Source organism: Symphalangus syndactylus, chromosome 13 (genome assembly GCF_028878055.3).
Source record: "Symphalangus syndactylus isolate Jambi chromosome 13, NHGRI_mSymSyn1-v2.1_pri, whole genome shotgun sequence".
Taxonomy (NCBI): Eukaryota; Metazoa; Chordata; class Mammalia; order Primates; family Hylobatidae; genus Symphalangus; species Symphalangus syndactylus.
This window is the reverse complement of record NC_072435.2, coordinates 52,542,552-52,552,742: the sequence shown is the minus strand read 5'-3', so window position 1 is coordinate 52,552,742 and position 10,191 is coordinate 52,542,552. Positions and strand designations below refer to the sequence as shown.

The 10,191-nt window shown below is 43.0% G+C and overlaps 1 long non-coding RNA gene across 1 annotated transcript; it reads right to left on the bottom strand.

Moving 5' to 3' along the window:
- Positions 1 to 2,087: 2,087 nt before the first annotated feature.
- Positions 2,088 to 7,603, bottom strand: LOC129460277 (uncharacterized). The gene is made up of 5 exons (XR_008650187.2): positions 7,377 to 7,603; positions 3,730 to 6,799; positions 2,919 to 3,086; positions 2,492 to 2,557; positions 2,088 to 2,356 (listed from the first exon to the last, which is right to left on the bottom strand). It is a non-coding gene; the product is annotated as an uncharacterized lncRNA (long non-coding RNA).
- Between the last annotated feature and the right edge of the window lie 2,588 nt (positions 7,604 to 10,191).

Below are 10,191 nucleotides of genomic sequence, written 5' to 3'. Positions count from 1 at the left end.
CCTTTCCTCTCTTCTCCATCCTGGCTAGAGTTGGGCTTTTCCCTCATTCTCTTTCATGTTGCAGTTCCAGAGGTTTCTGCTGACTGATGTCTCTTTTATAGATGTTCATATGACTGAAAAGCAGGCTTCAGATGCATACATCTCATATTGACAAGAGAATGAGTGAGGACAATGGGAAAATTCATGGTCTTTTAACCAAACATAGAGATTTTGTGATCTTTTTTTTTTTTTTTGCCTTTTTCTTCTGAATTCTGCAAAAGCTGTTATACTAATAGCTGTGATTTGCATAATTTCTGGAGTACAGCAGAATAAAAAGCCAGGCTTGCAGGCAGACAGTCTAGCTCTGCTGGTGGAGGGCAGGGCCTTGTATTAGGGGAGAGACAAATCAACATACAGCCCCTGGGTGCTTGCCAGGGTGAGGGGACATGGCTGGGATGGGTGCGGTGAGTCAGAAGGTGGCTTGCAAGCCCTCCCCTGTGACAGTGTCTAACTCAGGGACTGACACACAGGGAGGGGGCTGGGGGAGGGGCAGTCCTCAGCCTGTCCTGGACTCCAGGCCCAGGTCAACCCCTCCACAGTAGCTGGTGCTCCGTGTGGAGCTGCACAGACATTGGCTGTCCTGGGTGAGGGCAAGGGCTGTCTGATTTGGGATCTCCCTGCTGAAGGGGTTCTGTGGAGAAATCAGTCATTGTTAAGTGTAGGCTATACTTCACGCCAGACTCACACAATGGTGAGACTCACATAATTAGCCTTCAATGGGCTAAATGTTGCACAACAAAGGGCATCTGTGTGGTATCGAGGTAAACAAATGGGCTTTAGAGTTAAAAAGAGAAGGGTCCCCATGCACGAGGCTAAGCGAGTGACTTTAGCTTAAGAATAAAAGTAATATGGCAGGGTGCAGTGGCTCACGCATGTAATCCCAGCACTTTGAGAGGCTGAGGCAGGAAGATCATTTGAGGCTAGGAGTTTGAGACCAGCCTGGGCAATGCAGTCAGACCCTATCTCCACACATACACACACAAATTAAAAACCATTAGCTGAGCTTACTGGTGTGAGCTTGTAGTCCCAGCCCCTCAGGACTCTGGGGTAGGAGGATCACTTGAGCCAAGAGTTAGAGGCTGCACTGTGCACCGCACACTGCCTTGTGCCACTGACTCCAACTGGGGCAACAGAGCGGGACCCTGTCTCATAAATAAATAAGTAAATAACAACAGAATGAAGGCAGTGTGGCTTCAAGAGGATCTTGTGAACTTGTGAGATCGTACGGTGTGTGTGCTGACTGCATAGTTGCTATTGTTACATTTCATTCTCAAGGGCTTCCTTTGCCAAACTTTTACTTCAGAGTTTGTGTTAAGGGGTCTGGGTTGGGTTAAATTTATCAGTGTCTTCTGAAGGATAAGAGTCATGGTTACAGATATTTTCTGACAATTCCAAATTTTATGAATTCCCCACTTAAAAGTCTTGTTCATGCCCCCTGCTGCCTTCCTCTCTTCTGAGGGCTAAAGGCCTCTTGTTGGAGGCAGGCCAGCAATGACAAGTTTGTCAAGGCTACAGCTGCAGAGGCTCATAGGAGGAGCCCAGGACCTCTCAAGACGCGGTGGCCAGAGAGTTCTGGAGAGTAATTAACAGGACAGCAGCTGTGGAGACTTGGGCCGACTGAATGCTGGTGTCAAAGGACACCCTCCCTTTACCCCACTCTGTGCCAGTGTGCCTCTTATTTCTCCCTGGGCTACAACTGTTATTAACGTTCAGATTTTGGAGATAATGGTTTTAATTAAACTACTTTGCTGTTTACTACTGTTTCGGGAATTTGCTAATTAATCTTTATGTAATTGTTTTTGCAATGGTTGTATAGCAAAAGTTCTTAAATTATAAGTTAAGCCTCTTGCAGAGAATCTAATTTTTAATCAGAATCCCATGTTAGTAAGTGACAGTGGGGATGGGGAATTAACTAATTGAAGTCCCTGCTCCATGGAGGTTGTCTGTCTTCAACCCGGCAAGTTGGCCGCGCTGTGCAGAGCCCTCTCCCTGCATCTCCCCATGGTGTCTGCATTTCGATGGTGCTGAAGGAACCGTGGATGTCCACGTATTAGGATAATAATTCTGATGCTTTCTTTGTAGGGGATATGTCTCTAAAAGGGCTGTTCCTCACAGATCTCTGAGGCCACCTTCAATTAAACCCAAGCCTCTTCCCCTTCTACTGGAGCCCCTGTGAGTAAAGTCTGTGGAAGTCATATCTGTTGAATTTTGGAGAAGGGTAATGAAGTGTTGAAAGGTGTCTCAGGCTATTCCACAATATTTGATAAGGAAGAAGAAGCATTTCTAATAGAAAATGGAGGGAATTGCTCTTCAACTCCTAAAATAAGAATAAAGACTTCAAGTACATCTGGAGCTTGTTTCCCTACTGTTTTACTATCTTAGCCTGTTTGTGCTGCTGTAACAGGATACCAGAGACCAGGTAATTTAGAAAGAAAAAATTTAATTGGCTCACAGTTCTAGAGGCTGGGCAGTCCAAGATCAAGGGGCTGCATCTGGTGGCAGCTTTTTGCTGCATCACCTGTGGCAGAAGGCAAGAGGGTGAAAGACTGAGAAAGAGCAAGAGATGGAACTCACAGCCCCAGGTTCTTTTATAATGGACATTAATCCATTCATGAGTGTGGAGCCCCCATGACCTAGACACCTCCCATTAAGCCCCACCTCCTGACACTGTTGAGTTGGGGATTATATTTCTAATACATGCTTTGTGGGAAACATGTTCAGACCATCACATCTGCCTAGGCCAGTGTCCATCTCTCTCTGATTCAGGGTTCTGATCCCAAGACTCATGGAAGACACAAACTACAGATTAGACAGAACAGTCTAATCTCCCTCCTGGTATTAGCCCCCAGGAACAGGCATGTAATCTCAGCAATGCTCACCTCTGCCTGAAAGGTAGGACTAGCAGAGAACTCCACCAAGCAGTACAGTGCTCAGGTTAGAAGCATGAAATTCGAAACAAGACTTCCTGGGCTCCAAGCCTGAATCTGCCACTCTTAGTTCTGTGACCTTGGGTGAGTTACCCAACTTCTCTGGGCCTGTTTCTTCCTCTGTAAAATAAGGGTTTGTAAGAGTGCATGTCTTATAGTATTGTTATAATAAGCAAATGGGATGAAACAAGAAAGTCTTAGTACACTGCCTGGCACACAGTCATGCATATTATTATAATCCATTAAGCAATTTTATCCATGTTTTTGTTTTCAACTTCTACCATACTGCATGCTGGGTCTCACAGAGGAATTGCCTAATTTGCTCATAGCTATAATCTTCTCACCACCAAATATTTCTTTCCTATTGTGCTTCTCTATGTTGGGAGATAGTCTGATTTTGCTTCATCTGTGATCTCAAGTATGTTTGGGGGACTGCTGACTTTAAGCACACATTTGCCATAGAAGGATAGTTCAGGGGTGGCAGGTATTAAGTATCTTTTCTTACACCTGTGGAAGAACTCACTCATGCACCACAGCACTCTTGTTCACCAAGTGTGAGTCCAGCCTGAACTCCTTCTCAGTACACTGCCTCAGCATTCGAGAGTCGGAGTCTTAACCCAGGAAACAGAGCCCCAAGCAAGCAGACAAAGAGCCCCAAGCAAAGCTAATGCTTTATTGGGAGGTGCAATCCCAACAACCAAAGTAAGGGACATGGGGAAATAAAGCAGGAAGGAGAGAAAACAAATACAAGGTTATGTGTTACGAGAATGGCCACAGTTCCTCCAGAACTCCAGCTGGTTGCTCAAGTCATGTGGGACATCTCCAGGGAAGACCTGTGAAACACTGTGGCTCAGAATAGTCCGTCATAGGGGAGGAAGGCCAGATGATTTATCTGCTGGCTTTTTACCATTCTCTGTCTCCTACTGGTCAAAGTTCATGTTATGGACCATCAATGCCTTGCATGACCAGGTTGTGTTAATTGTGCTAACTGGCCTCCCTGTCCCAGGAAGCCATTGAGGAGGCCAAAGCCTCTGTGAATCCAGTGGAGTTAAGCTAGGGACACAAAAACTGTTTTCGGTCCCAGCACAGCAAGTGCAGTGGGCGCCATGCAAGCCTGGCAGACTCCCCAGGGGAGGCTGAGCGCACTTGGGTGGCAAAGAGTCAGGCCACAAGCAGTGGTGCATCTACGGGAATTTAGCCAAAGTTCCGGAAGCTGTAATTGCTGAGTAGAGCTGGTGGCTCATAGACTGGCTTTTGTGAAATTGGCATGTGGCACAAAACCAATCTTGGCATCCAATGTTTCATTGAGAAATATCCCAGGAGGCCGGACTTGGTGGCTCACATTGTAATCCCAGCACATTGGGAGGCCAAGGTGGGAGGATTGCTTTAGGCCAGAAGTTTGAGACCAACCTGGGCAACAGAGTGAGACCCTGTCTTGATAAAAATAAAAGAAAATTTAAATAAAAAATTTAAAAAAGAGAATAGCCCAAGGGCTTTGGTCTTCAAAGTCTATGTCCCATTTCTTTATTATTTCCATCTCTTTTCCCTAGTTCCTTAACTTTTTGCTAAAGTGCAGGGACCACCCCTGCTTACGGTATGAGATATTCATTAACCTCTTATCCCAGACCCTAGAGGCCCATGATGGGACCACATGGGAGAGGAGCAGGGCGGCCACTGGTTTCAAACTGAGACACCCTGACCTCAGCTTCTGTGTCCTCTCTGCTGTACTATATTCCTCTCTTCGTCTCTCACGATCTTCTTCCACCTGTTGAGGTTGTATCTCATATCCAGCATCTCACCTAATGGTCTCTGGCTACATTATCTTTTTTCAGCTCCCAGCGAAGACGACACTTTGTGCTGAGATGTGTTTGGAAAACACCTCCACTCCTCTTTGTCTGGCAAACTCCTGCTCATCCTGCCAGTCTTAGCTTCAGAAAGACCAGCCCAGACCCCACCATATAAGTCTCTGTTGTCCATCACATCATATCATCTTTCTCCATTTGTAGGAGAATATTTATTGGAACAATTATTGAATTCACATCTGTGTCCTCCACCAAGCTGTATGCCCCCATGAAGGCAGGGAATATGATTATTCTCTGCACCACTGTGTCGCTGGCTCCTGCTTTCTGGTTCGTAATAAATGTCACACACACCCACACACATGCGCACTCACAATAAAAGAATAAGTGAACAAATAGGTGAACACCTGGATCTCTCCAATTTTTGATCCTTTGTCTCCATAAGCCTGGAGGCTGACAAGCTAATAATTCCTACAGCAAGTGCGGGGCTGCTATCATTTTCTCTAACGGTTGTCCTGATGGCCTTTCAGAAAGTAATTGACTTTAATTATGCCCTAAACTGACCCTTTGAGTAGAACTGAAGAATAACTGAAGAGAGAAAAATGATTTGGAATGGTCCTGTTGGGTCCAATTATCAGTAGAGAAAGGGAGTGAGGATGAGGCCTGGATAAACCTGGGCTCCCCGGCATGAACCACACTGTCTGCTCATTATGTGTTCCCTGCAGCCTGTCTGGGCTTTTGGGAAACTCGTCAGTCTATTATTCATGTCCATTTATCTTCCCTGACAGAAGTGGCAGGAATAGGCTCCGAGTTGTGAAAACATAGTGGGAATTCCAGGCCCACAAGATCAAGAGTCAACAATAGCTGTTATTCCCCTACCAGTGCCAAAATCTACACTTCTCCAGGTTTGGGACAGCAGGTGTTGTTTGAGTAGCCCTGACCCCAGGGCCAGAGGGCAAGGGGGTAGTTGTCAAAGTTCTCTGCCTCTGATCTTATTACAAAGTGTGATCTGGTCAGAGTTCTCTGCCTCTGATCTTATTATAAAGTGTGATCTGCCTACAGAGAATGAGGAAGAGGTTACCATGGACCTCAAGGGACCCAGTGGACAAAACCAAAAGGTAGAAACTGAATCACCTCCTTGGCTGTTAGATGGCAGAGTCCCTATTGCATAGAGCTGTAATTAGGGCCTGGAGAAGAGGATATACAGGCCTCCTGGTGAGCCAGTTGTCCCTGGCCAGTTGACCCTGGGCACAGAAGTTTATGGGGAGCACAGATTGATATCCACAAGGGATGGTGCACCTGTCTAAAATTTCAGAACGTTGATGTTTTGTTCACTTTCTATCTAGTGGGGTTCCATGCACCCAGCTCGGTTTGTTTTGCAAAGAGCAATCTGTTCTTTTCTCTTAAAACTTCTGGGACCTGTTGGCAAGCTTGCCATATTCTCTCTTCATTCCTCTGTTCAAACAAGCCTCAAGAGTTGACTCAGATACCTTGAGCTCTTTGCTGTGAGCATCAGAAGATCCAGAGAGATCTACTCTCCTTGTTCTTCTTTCAAAACTCACCTTCCTTTTGAACTCAAATAAGGCGGGGTCTGTGTGCACCCCCTTGTATAATTCTCAGAGGTGTCCAGGGTGATTTTTGTTTGTTTTTTAACACTGGGAACACTGACACCCTTCTTTTTTGTCTCCAATTGGGTGGGCTATTGCTTGCTACTTGCACTCCTTAGTTAAGAAAAATCCCTCTACAGCAAACCCTCATGAGAATGTCTTAAACCTCTGGTAAAATCCCTGGAAAGTTTGGAATAGATGAGCGGATATGAGGACTGTACAGAAACATCCTGTCTTCACAGAATCCTTTTCAATCATATCTTCCTTTACATTCACTGGAAATGTTTATAATTTAGGATGAGCAACAAATGGAGCATAATACATCTCTCTGCTTGTGAGAATGAATTTCGTGCCTACTGAGGGTTCTTCGCCCAATAAAATCTTCAGTGAAATGAGGGTGAAAAGACTCATAAATGTGTTCTGTGTCCTGCAGGGAGAGGGATGTACATTGTCATTTTTATGCCATGCATAGAAAGCTCCAAGCTCCCCAAGTTACAGGAGATATTATTTTTGCAGAGGCCAATATGGGGAATATTAAATTACTTTGTTTATATTTCCTAAAATAAAAACTTTACTACAGATTTCAAATATGTGCAAAAGTAGAGAGAATAGTATAGTGAGCCACCCATGTACTAATCACCCAGCTTCAACAATTACGGATGAATGGCCAATTCAGATTTTTATAATTTGATCTATAAATATTTCAGTATGTATCTATACAAAAGCTTTTTGTACAATTTTACAAAATGTACAATGTACAAACGTACAAATGAACAAATGAGGTACAAATACCTGATTTTAAAAAGTTATACCCACAATACAGTTTTTACACCTAAAATATTAATAATTCATTAATAAGATCAAACATGGAGTCAGTGTTCAGATTTTCCCAATTGTCATATGGCTGCTCTTAAAATTTTTACACAGTTTGTTTGAACCTGGGGCCAAAACAGACCCACTCATTGTAATTGATGGGTATAACTCTTACGTTTCTTTTAATTTACCTTCTCCCTCTGTATTTTTTCCTTCTGGCAGCTTTTTTATTTAATGTTGTTGTTTTTGAAGAATCTAGACCTTTTGTCCTGGAGAGTATCCAACAATCTAAATTTTGTGAATTTTGCCCCACGGAGACATTTCCCATGCTCATCTGTCCCCTACATTTTCTCTATATCCATAAGCCAGTCCAGATGCTTAATCAGGTCCAGGTGTAATATTTTGTGGCAAGACTGCTTTAGAGGTGGTGCTGTCTGAGTTTCATAAGGCCTTATTGTGTGATAGTCACAGTCATCAATGATTACATCATAATCTGTCACCTCACAGAAGGTTACACATGGGGATAGTCTAGTCTCATTGCACCTTCTTCATTTGTCAGCTGGAATATGCTCATAAAAAGAAACTTTCCCTTATCAGTTTTGTGGTGCCACTGAGAAAGTGTGCATATAGGGAAGGCATTACACATGCTTTGGTTTTCCCCTTTATTTGCAAGGTTTTTTTAAATTAAAATTTTAATTTCAAGATAATTGTAGATTCACATGAAATTTTAGAAAATAAATACAGAAAGGTCCTGTGCACCCTTTACCCTGCTTACCCCCCATGGTACCACATTACAAAGCCATAGTACAATACACAACCAGGAAGCTGACATTATCACAGCCAAGATTCCAAACACGTCCATCACCACAAGGCTCCCTCCTGCTGCCCTTTCATAGCCACACTTCCCTGACGCCTGCCCGCCAGTCCCTAATCCCTGGCAACCACCAATCTGTTCTACATTTCTATAATTTTGTCATTTTATGAATGTGCAAAAGGAATTATATAGTCTATGACCTTTAGTGATTGGCTTTTCTCACTTAGCAGAATTACCTGGAGATTCATCCAACTTACTGCATTTGTCAATAATTCATTTCTTGTTATTGGTGAGTAGAATTTCATGGTATAGATGTATCATCACATGCCAATAATCTGTTCACCCACTGAAGATCATCTGATTGTAGGTTTTTTAATGTGCTTACTTGCCATTTATTATATTACTTAGTAAAGTATCTATTCAAATCCATTGCCCATTAAAAAAAAATTAGAGTTTGGCTGGGCACGGTGGCTGACACCTGTAATCCCAGCACTATGGGAGGCACCGGCAGGTGGATCCCCTGAGCACAGGAGTTTGAGACCAGCCTAGACAACATGGCAAAACCCTGTCTCTACTAAAAGCACAAAAATTAGCCAGGCATGGTGGCATGTGCCTGTAGTCTCAGCTACTTAGGAGGCTGAAGAAGGAGAATTGCTTGAACCCAGGAGGCAGAGGTTTCAGTGAGCTGAGATCGTGAGATTGCACCACTGCACTCCAGCCTAGGTGATGGAGCAAGACCTCATCTCAAAAAAAATAAATAAATAAATAGAATAAAAAATAAAAAATAAATCAAAGTTAAATCAAAGTTTTTTTTTATTGAGTTTTAAGAGTTCTTCATACATTCTTAAGGCAAGTTCCTTATCAAACGAACGTTTAAAGAATATTTTCTCCTGAACTGGGTCTTTCCTTTTAATTTTCTTCATGGTGTTGAAGGTGGAAAAACTCAAGCTGTTTCTCCTCTGCTGTCATTCCACACAATAATCAACACCGAAGACTTCTGTGACCAAATGTGTGGGAATTTCTCCTCACCAGTGAGCAAGCAATCAAGCCTGCAGCGGACAGGAGCTGGGCCTCCTCCCATTCAATGCTGTTTACCTAGAGACAGTTTAGATCTCACGGGTTAAGAGCTCAGTCACTGAACCTGTGAGGGGACCACTGCACCCTTCAGTCACCAGTCGCAAGTTCGGGCCTTCAGAACTTCTGAATGACTAGCTATATAAATCAGGGCTCACACAACCCCTTTTTTGGGTTCAATTAATTTGCTAGAAGTGGCTCACAGAACTGAGGGAAACACTTATGTTTATCAGTTTATTATAGATATTGCAAAGAACAAAGAGAAAGAGATGCATAGGGCAAGGTAGTGAGGAAGAGGCGTGGAGCTTCCACTTTCTCCCTGGGCGCACCACCATCCAGCAACCGCCACATGTTCTGCTATCCAGAAGCTCTCCAAACCTTGTTCTTTTGGGTTTTAATGGAAGCCTCATTACATAGACATGATTAATTAAATCATCGGCTACTGGTGATGAACTTAACCCTCAGCATCTCTTGTCTTCCCAGTGATTGTGGGGTGTGGCTAAAAGTCCTGACCCTGGAACCCTACCTTGGACTTTCTGATAACTGCCCCCATTCTGAAGCTACCTAGGGTCCCCCAGCTACCAGTGAACTCATTGGCATACAAAAGACACCATTTTGGAGATTCTAATCTTCAAAAAGAGTTGCATGTCAGAAAACGGGGTTGAAGACCAATATCACAGGTGTCTTTCAAAAAGCAGATTTTTGAAACGTATACATTTTATTTCCTATCAAAAAAAAACTTTTCGACTCTAAGGTTGCAAAGATTGTTTTCCCTAGGTTTTCTTTCGGAAGTTTATAATTTTAGTTTTTAAATTAATGTCTATGATGCATTGAGTTATCTTTTATATAGTGTAAAGGAAAGATTAACTTTAATTTTTTTTCTATATGGATATGTAGTTCTTCTGGCAGCGATTGCTGTTAAGACTGTCTTTTCTCCATTGAATAACCTTAGCATCCTTGTTGAGTACCATTGGATCATTCATATGTGGATCTATTTCTGGATAGTTTATTCTGTTCCATAGATTTATTTGTTTTATCTTTTACACAAATACTATCTTTCTTGATTAATGCAGCTTTATATCAATACATATTATATATGTCTTCAAATCAGATATCAA